Source organism: Bidens hawaiensis, unplaced genomic scaffold (assembly GCF_021521415.1).
Source record: "Bidens hawaiensis isolate Kalapana, Puna unplaced genomic scaffold, B.hawaiensis_p1.1 tig00000780_1, whole genome shotgun sequence".
NCBI classification, from domain to species: Eukaryota; Viridiplantae; Streptophyta; class Magnoliopsida; order Asterales; family Asteraceae; genus Bidens; species Bidens hawaiensis.
This window is the reverse complement of record NW_027491045.1, coordinates 751,345-763,284: the sequence shown is the minus strand read 5'-3', so window position 1 is coordinate 763,284 and position 11,940 is coordinate 751,345. Positions and strand designations below refer to the sequence as shown.

The following is an 11,940-nucleotide window of genomic DNA, read 5'->3' as shown; positions in this document are numbered from 1 at the left end:
GGGATTTCGGCAAGTTTTTGTAATTTAACATGTTTATTATTGGGTCTTAAATAAAGTTCATTGTGCTTATAAAGGTTATTGGATTTTAAAAACTTTGTTGGATATTAAATTTTATAGGTTAATGGCCAATGGGTTATAAAATTTTAGATGTTATTGCTTAAAAACTAGTAATAGAACATGCACTTTGCAGTAAGATCGTAGGAGTGCGCTGGTGATAACTTATTTGTTACCTAATTGACAATAAAAATAAGCAAGCAACACGACTAAGTAAACATGCTTAAAGTTAGAAGTTAGCTTTAACTATAACAAGTTATATGAAAATTTGAATAATTAAACATTTAGAAAGATATAAAAGAAAAGGTATTTGCTAAAACAGGAAAAAAAAGTATTGAATTTATAACTATTTTAAATACAAGACATGGTTAGAATCGTAAATTAGCTAAATAAAGAAAAGAGGAGAATTATTAAGGTTTTGTGGCATATATGATAACTTTATTAAAATTCACGGTTAGACACGTAATTTGAAAGAAAAAAAAAGTCCAATAGTTAATTGCCAAATGGCCCAATCTTTAATAGCTATTCATGTAATTTGATATTGTTATAATTATATATGTGTTATATGAGAAGAAGAAAATAAACTTTAAAATACGCACTCCGCTCAAGCCCCGAGCTAGCAAATGGGTAGATTGTATTACACTAGCCGTTTGCCGACTTCATAGTGGTGGCATAATGAAACAACGGGTCTATAAACCGAACCATCAACGCATACAAAAAGTTACAAAATTAAAAAGAATAAGGAATTAATAAACTGGTTTCACTTCATCTTGACCATAATTAAGTTCTTACATCAGTCACGCCAATATTTAGTACAATTCAATTTTAAGAATATGCACTTTTCAACAATTCTAAGATAGCATGACACTCCCCTAATTAAAGCCCAACCATAAATCATTATCTTCTCATAACTTTCATCTTACCTAAATAAATAAAAAAACAAGTAAAACCCAGTCATCAGCCATGTTTGTGTACAATTGTTAAAATATAAAGCAAAACTAGAAACTGGTTTTCACTAATTTACAAAGATTTAATGCTTATAAACGAGTAATATATCTTATTGGACATTCAACATGTTATTAACAAATAAAAAATTTTAAACTAGAGAATGTAGGACTTACCCTCGAAAGGGAGTCCTTCCAGAAATTCTCAATGACTAAGGAAACCCAAAGCCAAGGAGGGGGTTTGGAAATAGTTTTCAACCAGCAATTGACGCGCCTCAGTTATTACCTCATTAGCTGAGTCATTGCCCCAAGCGCAAAGATACTTTGAACATCTCCCCAACCCTTGATTTTATACACTCAGTCCATGCTTCCTTTTCATATATCTCCACGATGTGGGATGCAGGAATTAATATGTGTTTATATCCAGACTTTGAACCCCATATCATTCTCGTCTAATCATCAGGAATTGAAAGCAGTATAATAGTTGTTGCATATGTATAGGTCTTACCACATAAGTATGAACAAACAGAAACTATTTTTAAGAACCGAAGCCATCTTTTACTAATCAGTGGAAAATGTTAGGGACTCAAAGGGACGTGAAGCACCCTTATGCGCACATGTCATGACTTTTTGCACGTTGCACGCTCGCATTATGAGAGTCATCTTTATTTTATCAATTATAACAATGAGAAATGGTTTGTGTTGGCCTTCTGGGGTACACACAAGACAATTTAAAAATGCACCTGTTTTGACCTATTGGGCCTTTTGTCCATCTAAATCCCTTTTAAGACTCAAGAGACCTCCAGGCCCATAACCCTTCTCTCACCTCTGGTGAGAAAAACCTTAAAAAGATTAGGAAAATACGATGGCAACTTTCTTGATAAGCTTCCAATTTTTTTTTGTTTATGTTTTTTTTAGCGGCCAACGAATTCTTTAAATGAACTACTGACTATATTCATCATATTGGGATACACCCGTCGTTCAATTCGGGAAAAACCATCACCTAAGGCCAACATCCGTAAACACCAGCCCGAAAGCACGACAGTACAGTGAGATAAAACTCGTTCAGTTCAAGGATCCAACTAGTGAGCGGAACCTGCCTAGTCTATCATCATTACCCGATGTCGCCGAAACTAAATGGCGGGGACAGAAATCGAACCTAGATCACATAGAACACCAAGCCTCTTGCTTACCACTCGTGGGGCTCATGGATGTTTATGTGATCGTATTAGCCAATCAAGTATGATTAGAAAAACTTATATTATTTTAACAATAGTTTTAAATTCTGTATATAAAGGTTTTTTTTATTCTCATTAATCATGTTGTGATATACGATGTACACCTGCAATAATATCGCTATCGTCATTTTCATTACTTCAATAAAAAAAAGTTGGCATTGATAGCGTGATGGTCCCACGGTGTTGATCTATGTCATTGCTAATTCCCTGAGGCCTGAGCTATGTCAAGAACACGTTTGAATCCTCTAAACGATAAACTTTATTAAATTCTCGAAAATAAACAACCAAGTTTCAAACGTAAAAGAGAAAGAGATTAAATAGAAAATCCAAACTTGAGGAACAAGTCTCAACTAAATAAACATAAAAATTAAGCAAATATTATACTAAAGATAGATTAGGGTCGGCCAAGGTGGAGGTAGCTTGGACCGGTCCCGAACAAGCCCACGAGTCCATTTAGCCACTTTCGTTGGGAATCGGTTTACAAGCCCCGAAACCCGCCATGCTTGACTCATTCCCCTCGCCATCATCCTCCCCGACGTGAAAAGGACTCGTTCCCGAGTCATCATCATCTAAATCACCTTCATAGGGAGACAAATCAGCCACATTAAATGTTGCAGAAACTTTGTAGTGACCCGACAAATCAATCTTATAAGCGTTGTCATTAATACGCTCGAGCACACGAGAAGGTCCATTTGCTCGAGGATGCAATTTACCGAAATGACCATGTGGAAACCTCTCGCGACGCAAATGAATCCAAACCAAATCCCCTGGCTGAGAAAAAACCGAACGCCTATGTTTATTTGCAGCATCTTGATATTGCAAGTTATGTTTAGCAATCTAAGCGCGGACTTGCTGATAGAGGTCCTTAATTTGAACAGCCCGGACATCACCATCGGTACTAAGGTGAGACATATCAGTAGGAGGCGCTAAATCTAAATGAGTAAAATGATTGCGCCCATACACAATAAAAAACGGACTCTTCCCAGTGGATTTATGGCATGAACGATTATAAGCAAACTCAGCCTGAGGTAAAACTAAGTCCCACTGCTTGGGCTTATCACCAACCAAACTACGATTCGTTACCTCAGTTTGTCCATCCGTCTGGGGGTGATGAGAGCTAGAAAACTGCAACTTCGAACCCAAACGTTTCCATAGTGTACGCCAAAAGTGTCCAACAAACTTAACGTCGCGATCAGAAGTGAGAGTCTTAGGAACTCCATGTAAGCGAACAATCTCTAAAAAATACAATCAAGCAACTTGGGACGCATCAAAAGTCTTAGCACAAGGAACAAAATGCGCCATTTTCAAAAAACGATCAACGACGACCATAATCGAGTCTTTCTGTCGCTGAGTCCGTGGTAAACCAAGAATAAAGTCCAAACTAACATCCTCCCATGGACCATGTGGAACCGGCAAGGGCGTATAAAGCCCCTGGTTTGTGTGAGTGGTCTTCGCAATGTGACAAACGTGGCAACGACGAAGTAAACGAGCAACATCAGGTTCCAAACGTGGCCAAAAAAATCGATCCCTAACCTGCACAAGCGTCTTGTCACGACCGAAATGTCCAGCCAGACCACCCTTATGACATTCCAAAATGATTGCTTCCCGAAACGAGGATTGTGGAACACATAAGCGGGTACCGCGAAATAAAAAACCTTGACGACGGGTAAAAAAACCCCACGGCGAGCTGGCGGTACGGGACCAATCATCCCCAAAGGGTCATCAACATATAGGTGTTGCCAAGAACTAAAGCCGGGAACAGAAAGCTCAAAGGAGGTAAGTAAGGTCGGCCGACGACTCAAAGCATCAGCAACATTATTAGAAGATCCTGCCTTGTGACGAATGGTAAACGAATATGCTTGTAAAGTTTCGACCCACTTGGCATGATGCGGATTCAGTTTAACTTGTCCTTAGATGTATTTCAAAGCTTGATGATCCGAAAAAAGAATAAAGTCATTTGGAAGTAAATAATTACGCCAATAATCAAGACTACGAATAATAGCATAAAACTCCTTGTCATATGTGCTGTAGCGCTGCCGCACCTCATTCAATTTTTCACTAAAATATGCCACCGGGCGTCCATTTTGACTCAAAACACCACCAATCCTAATACCGGACGCATCACACTCAACTTGAAACACATCATCAAAGTTCGGGAGAGCGAGAATAGGAGCCGTTGTGACAAGAGCCTTCAAGGTGTCAAAAGATTTTTGTGCAGCAGCGGTCCAGACGAATTTGGAATTCTTCAACAACTCGGTCATAGGTGCCACAATAGAACTGAAATGTCGGATGAAACGGCGGTAAAAAGAAGCTAAACCATGGAAACTCCGGACATCGCGTAAGGTTTGCGGAGATGGCCAAGATGTGATGGCCGAAATTTTGCTCTCATCCATTCGAATAACATCACCCGACACCAAATATCCCAAGAAGACGACCTCGCGAGTAAGGAAATGACACTTCTTTTCGTTAGCAAATAAGCGCTGATCTCGTAAAATAGTAAAAAATGCTCGTAGGTCCTGCAAGTGTTGTGCCAAAGTCTTGCTAAAAATAAGTATATCATCGAAATAAACGACGACACAAACGCCAATAAGATCCCGAAAAACATGATTCATAAGACGCATAAACGTACTCGGAGCATTAGCTAACCCGAATGGCATAACCATCCACTCGTATAACCTGTCTCGCGTCTTAAAATCGGTTTTCCATTCATCCCCTTGTCGCATTCGAATTTGGTGGTATCCACTTCGAAGATCGATCTTGCAGAAAATGCTAGAGCCGTGCAACTGGTCAAGTAAGTCTTCAAATCGTGGAATAGAAAAACGGTACTTCACTGTTATTTTATTCACCGCACGACTATCAATACACATTCGATATGCGCCCCCTGGTTTTGGCACAAGTAAAGCGGGAACAGCACACGGACTTTTACTTTCACGTATAAAACCTTTTTCTAACAACTCTGTCACCTGTCGTTGCAATTCAGCAAATTCTTTCGGGTTCATTCGATAAGCAGGTTTATTCGGTATACTCGAGCCCGGGTGAAAATCAATACAATGCTGAATTTCGACATTCCAATGGTAAGCCTTCCGGTATTTCCTCCAGAAAAAGATCACGAAACTCAGTGAGTAAAGGCCTTACCGCCACCGGTGGAGGTGCTGTCGACGAATTTTCCTCAACAACAAGAAGTCCAAAAATCCAAGGGGGTTTTGGTTTTAGAGCGCACTCCAAAAATTCAATTTTTGAAAGAATTAACGCTTCTGTTTGTGAATCTTTCGGGTTAAAAGGTGCCAAAGTAATACTCAACCCGTCTTTCCGAAAACTATACGTATTACGATACCCATCATGTTTCACGAGACGGTCATACAACCAAGGTCGCCCCAAAAGTATATGACAAGTATCCATGGGAATGACCTCACACCAAAGTTCGTCCGTGTGTTTGTTACCAATTGAAAACGGTACTAAACACTAATGTGTTACTTTAATTAAATTTCCTTTTTTTAGCCAAGATAGCTGATACGGTTCTGGATGGTTTTTAATTGTTAATCCCAATTTATCCACAGCCGTAGTGGCTATCATATTATCACAACTCCCCCCCGTCAACAACAATATCACAAACTTTACCTTTTATCGTGCACTTGGTTCGAAAAATATTATTGCGTAACCACATAGTGTCATCCACATCCGATGCAAGAGACGCGCTGAGAACGCGTTGAGATATTAAAGCTTCACCCCGATCTGGGTAAAGAATTGTAGCATCCTGGAATTCATCGTCCGCATCATGATTATCATCAAACGTGGGTGCCGAATCATCAACGAGTGCAACAACTTGCGTGTTTGGAAAATTTCGTTGTAGGTGACCCAACCCTAGGCATTTAAAGCACCGATTCCCCCCTTGCGGGTTTGACGCCGGCTGTTTAGCTGCTGGGACAACAGTTTTCGGCTGGGCCACAGAGGCCGGAAGTGGAGGGGAAACGGAAGTCGATCCCCAGCTTTGATTGGGCCGAAGGTTTGAATACCGTCCCCTCACAGTAGCTTGTTTTTCCACTTTATAAGCTAGCCTGCACACGTCATCAAAAGTATAATAGGGGTGTAACTGCACAACATCCGAAATATCGGTACGTAACGAACCCAAAAATCTAGCAATAACTTGTTCTTCGTCTTCGTTTGCGCCACACCGCATCCTTAATCGTTCAAACTCCAAAATAAAGTCAGACACACTTAAAGTCCCCTGTTTTAAACCATGGTATTCTAAAAAAGCTTATTGCCTATGATTAACAGGTAAGAATTTTTTTTTTCAATAAACGCTTCATCTTATCCCATGAATCGATTTTATGTTTACCTTCTTGGACACGCTTTTTTTTCAAGTCTTCCCACCATAATGACGCGTGTTTCTTTAATTTAATAGCAACGATTTTTACCTTCATGTAATCAGGGACATCCTTGAGATCAAAGACCCGTTCGACAGTGTGCAACCAATCAATAAACTCGTCTGGCTGAACACCGCCTTCAAAATCTAGAATTTCCACGCGAATACCTAGGGATCGCAGTGGGTCGGACACGGGAGGTGGCGGGCGACGCACCCTGGCATGTCAGCCGAAAGGGTTGTCGTGAATCCCGTGCCTCATATCGTATCCATCCGACTCAGTTTGTTCGGAATCGCTTTCTTGCTGCCATCTTCCTTCGTTGGCCGGTTGTAATCCTGCATCCAAAAGTTGTTGGCGCAGCCTTTCAATTTCTTCTATGTCTCGCGGATCACGTTCATAATCACCGTTGCCTCTATTGGCGAATCGACGTTGACGTATGTTATGATCCGACATGGCTCTGATACCACTTGATAGCGTGATGGTCACACGGTGTTGATCTATGTCAACGCTAATTCCCTGAGCTATGTCAAGAACACGTTTGAATCCTCCAAACGATAAACTTTATTAAATTCTCGAAAATAAACAACCAAGTTTCAAACGTAAAAGAGAAAGAGATTAAATAGAAAATCCAAACTTGAGGAACAAGTCTCAACTAAATAAACATAAAAATTAAGCAAATATTATACTAAAGATAGATTAGGGTCGGCCAAGGTGGAGGTAGCTTGGGCCGGTCCCGAACAAGCCCGCGAGTCCACTTAGCCACTTTCGTTTGGAATCGGTTTACAAGCCCCGAAACCCGCCATGCTTGACTCGTTCCCCTCGCCATCAGGCATCAACAGATAAAGATGATAAAATCATGTTGTGTAGATATATAGAATAAACTGGAAATTGTTTGGTTGTGTATAAATTGGTTGGCTTAATGAATATTTGTATATAAATTAATTTAATCTTTTGCTCAAATTGTTACCATTTGAAACAGTCAAAAGAGGTCACGCCTAGAAGGTTAATTAGAGCAATGATGAGTCTCTTTACTCAAACTAGCGGGATCAAGGTGGTGGTGTGGTGTTCACCGCTCACCGGGGCTACCACCTTAGCTTACCACGCACCTCTCTCTCACTACCATATTTAACACAACACTTGTTGAGTTTTTTAAAAGTAGGCTATCTTGTAAAACACTTATATAATTAGAGGTTTTGTTTTTGTATTATACTAGCAAAAGTGCCCGCGCGTTGTTGCGGATTCGAGTAACTTATATCCTTGTATTGGTTTGTAGTGTTTGGTGTGGTGTGTAATGGGTTATTAGTGCGATCACATTTTTGCATTTGCATTTGTTTGTGTGTGTACGCGCGTGTGGATGGTGGGAGGGGTTGCACACTAAAATATTAATGCATGCATATGTATTGGATACACTATGTTTTGTGAAACATTTGTTAATATTCTTGCTTGTCAGTTTGTAAGGCACCAAGTAGAAACTTTTTGTTTATGCAAGTTAGTACCAGTTACTTTATAATATCATCGATTCAATATATATCCATACACCAGTATGCATGTGCACAACCAACTCACGTATGCCCACCTCTTTACCCATTCTATCATTCGTGAACAGACAACTTAATTGACATTAGTTTGAGTATCTCTTTCATCTCTAACTACTCACCGATTAACGCACATTCAATCCTTTATGTTAATTAAAATTTCAAAACCTACCATTAACAATGATTTTACCTGCTTAAATTAAGGATATTTATTTACAAATAAAAGGAATAATGATATCAAACATTACAAGCACTCAAAGTGGTAAGGTATAGCCGTCCTAGAAGATATGGCCATTCTTTTCATCTCTTCAACTTTACAACTTTCCTAGGGTTTGCGAGCAAAGTAGAAAAGGCACCATAAACAATACCATATGCAATCTCCATGAAGATATTAGTGGACTCAAAGGGCAGTTCACATAAATTGAGAATAAGGTTTTGGTTCATAAGATAAATATTAAAAATACCAGTAACAAACATAAGATAAAAATGAAACAATCCAAGTAGTTAGTAAGATAGCAAGACATTAATAGAACCTCAGCAAACGGTATTATTTTAAAATAATGTTACGCCTGACATGTCATCTTCAGATATGGTGAGTGTTGTCGTTGGTAGAAACATGTTTTTCCTTGGTGTTCCCCGATAGCTATCTCAGCGTCAATCACGTTACACTTGAACTTGAAAGCTTTGCATATTAACCTTGTTCCCTTAATTTTGATATTGGTCACTTGATAAAGTGTCAGTTTAATTTCTTATTTATATAATATGAATATAAACTAATGAGTTATTATTATAATTTGTATGTGTGTAAGAGTGGTTAATAGTCCACGAAGAGAACTTGGCATGCAACCGTATTATAACACATTTACTTGGAATTAATGTTCATAACTCCATGCAGATTAGAAAGAATATATATTTGACCATTCCTAACCCAATCCACCCAAATGGCCCATCCATGTTCACCCATGGACAATCACAATTCGAGTTTTATTCACACACATGCTACATCACCAAAAATTAAAATTTACTGTGTCACCATATTCATGATACTCTTATCATATTTAGTTAGAAAAATAGTCAAATTTTATTATTGATATTTCTAAGAAAATTTAGTTAGTGTAAAATAGTTAGTGTAAAGTGATGTAATGATGTGATTTAGAAAATATACTGCTTTTTTTTATATTCGATTAAATCTACGTAACATTAATAATAAGGTTTTGATTCATAAAGTAAATATTAAAAATATCAATAGCATAAGATATAAGTGAAACAATCTAGGTAGTTAGTAAAATAACAATACCGGAATAATTTTAAAATAACTTAAGCAAACGGTATTATTTCAAAAGCAACGTTACACCTGACATGTCGTCTGCAAATACGGTGAGTGTGATACTTTAGTAGAAACACTCTTTTTCCTTGGTGTTCCCGATAGCTATCTTAGTGTCAATCGCGTTACGCTTGAATGCCTTGCATATAGCCTTGTTCCCTTGGCTATGACGTTTTATGGGGTAATGTTTCTTAGCAACATGATAGGGCATCCGATCTTTAACCATAGTATAGTTGTGTTTGAAGTGGGTGTGGGTGTTGCTAATAACCAACAATGTTATTTTTGTTAATAAAAACAAATTGTATAAATTGTAGTTTAATCCAAAGAGTAATGAAATATGTTATGAGTGTACCGGGGTCTGGTCCTTTTGGACATTTTGATAATAAATCCTTTCTTGAAGCAGAACTCGTGTTAGTGTTGCTTAGTGGTGTATGAGTTTTACTTTTGTCATGGGGCATTCTTGGTGCGGGTTTTCTCATTTCATTAGTATCTTATCAAATATGTGTATCAAAATGGTGTATGTACATATTTAAGATGTAAGGGGAGAATGGGCACTCATGGGTATTACTCATGCATTAGTCAATCATGTATTGTCACCTAATTTCTACTCTTAATTACCCATAAACCACAAAATTACTGGCAACACCTACCCACAAGTACCCTAAAACTTTATTAATTCATTTTAATTCTTCAATGGCCAACAATGAATCAATTTTGTGTGACAAACATTTTCCATGAAATGAAGTCACGCACCTCACCCTCATTGAGTGAGGTGGTGTTGCCATGTGATTTGAAACCCATTCACTCTATCTATATGGGTGCCCCTTCCTCTCTAATAGCACATTTACTTGCAATTAATGTTCATGACTCCATGAAGATTATAAATAATATATATTTGATCATTCCTACCCCAATCCTCCCAAACGACCCATCCATGTTCACCCATGGGCCATCAAAATTGGAGTTCTATTCACACACATACTGGACAAATCGGTTAGTGTTAGAGAATGATTATATCAAGGGGAAATTTCATATATACCCTTACAAATATTAAAAATATCATATATACCCATGCAAAACTAAAAATATCGTATACGCCCTTACATAGTTATTAATATATCAGTTCATTAAAAAATTTAAAAAATGACCATAGTACTTTTGTTTGATTAGAAGCGATAACATGTTTTATAGTGTAGACCATTTAATCTTCGAATGGTTTGCAATTTTGAAGTAGTGACGAGAGACGATTTGGTTGTCATTAAAGGTGAGAAACATCAATCAAAATTAAAATAATAACATACGGTATAAACACATTGTCTAATAGAAAGGGGTATAATGGTATATTCGTTAAAATGGGCATAAATAAAAGTTAATTTTTTAAAAAAATAACGGTAAAAATGGTCATTTATTAAATTATTATTAACTAACAGGGGTATATATGATACTTTAATTGTGTTTATAAGGGAATATATGATATTTTAGTTACTTTGTAAGGGTATATATGATATATTAAGTTTTGCTTGGGCATATATGATATTTGTAATGTTTGTAAGGGTATATATGAAATTAATCCTTATATTAATTACCGTTTAAATTTGTTGCGTAAAACTAAGATTTTATCCACCATACCTGGTATTCACATATAATGCTAAAAATATTGAATAGGGTGGCCCGAATAGTGGTACTTGTGCCTGTTGTATTTGTGAAGTGCGCGAGAGGCAATGTTTCTTTCTAACATTATGAAAGTGTTGATGGAATTAACAATGTGCATACTTGTTGTGAGAAGAGTGGTAGATGGAATGTTGACTGCAAAGAGTGGCTAGGAATAATATGGGAGTTAACTTGAAATAAGGCTAGTGATGGTGTTTGTGAAATCGAAAGTGTCATTAAATGGATGCATCAATGGGTATTAATTGGTGAGTTGATGGAAAGTGGGTTTCATTTTGTGAATATAATAATATAAGTTGATGAGTTATTAATTAATATTGGTTTAAATTGATGAGTTATTAGCTTGCATCTATAAATATCAAGTACTTGAAGTAAAATTTTACATAACGTAGTAGTTTTTTTGAGGAACATTACAAGTCTATATGATCATGTCTTAATTTATTATAATGCTTGTTTGGTGGTTCTTGATTAACTTTTGTGATTATATGTTTCATATCTGAAAAAATTAAAACAATGACACATATACGGTTTAAGACAATTTAGCCATATGGTTTTATTGGGCTCTGTTTTATAGCACCTCCTAAAAATGATGTGACAACTAATAAAAAGTTAAAAACACACTAAATCTCATCATCAAGACAACAATAGATTCCAATTCTACAAATTTATCCAACCTCGTCTAGAAAACATAAACAGACAATGACATTCTTCAAGCCATACACTCTCGATATAATTTAATACAATAAATGTTCTATATTAAATTTAACTTTCTAGAATGTTGTAATACACAAAACATGCATCTAAGTAACCTTTTCT

At 37.2% G+C, this 11,940-nt stretch overlaps 1 non-coding gene across 1 annotated transcript; it reads right to left on the bottom strand.

Moving 5' to 3' along the window:
• Positions 1 to 1,168: 1,168 nt before the first annotated feature.
• Positions 1,169 to 1,319, bottom strand: LOC143539194 (U4 spliceosomal RNA). The gene has a single exon (XR_013136393.1). It is a non-coding gene; the product is annotated as a U4 spliceosomal RNA (small nuclear RNA).
• Between the last annotated feature and the right edge of the window lie 10,621 nt (positions 1,320 to 11,940).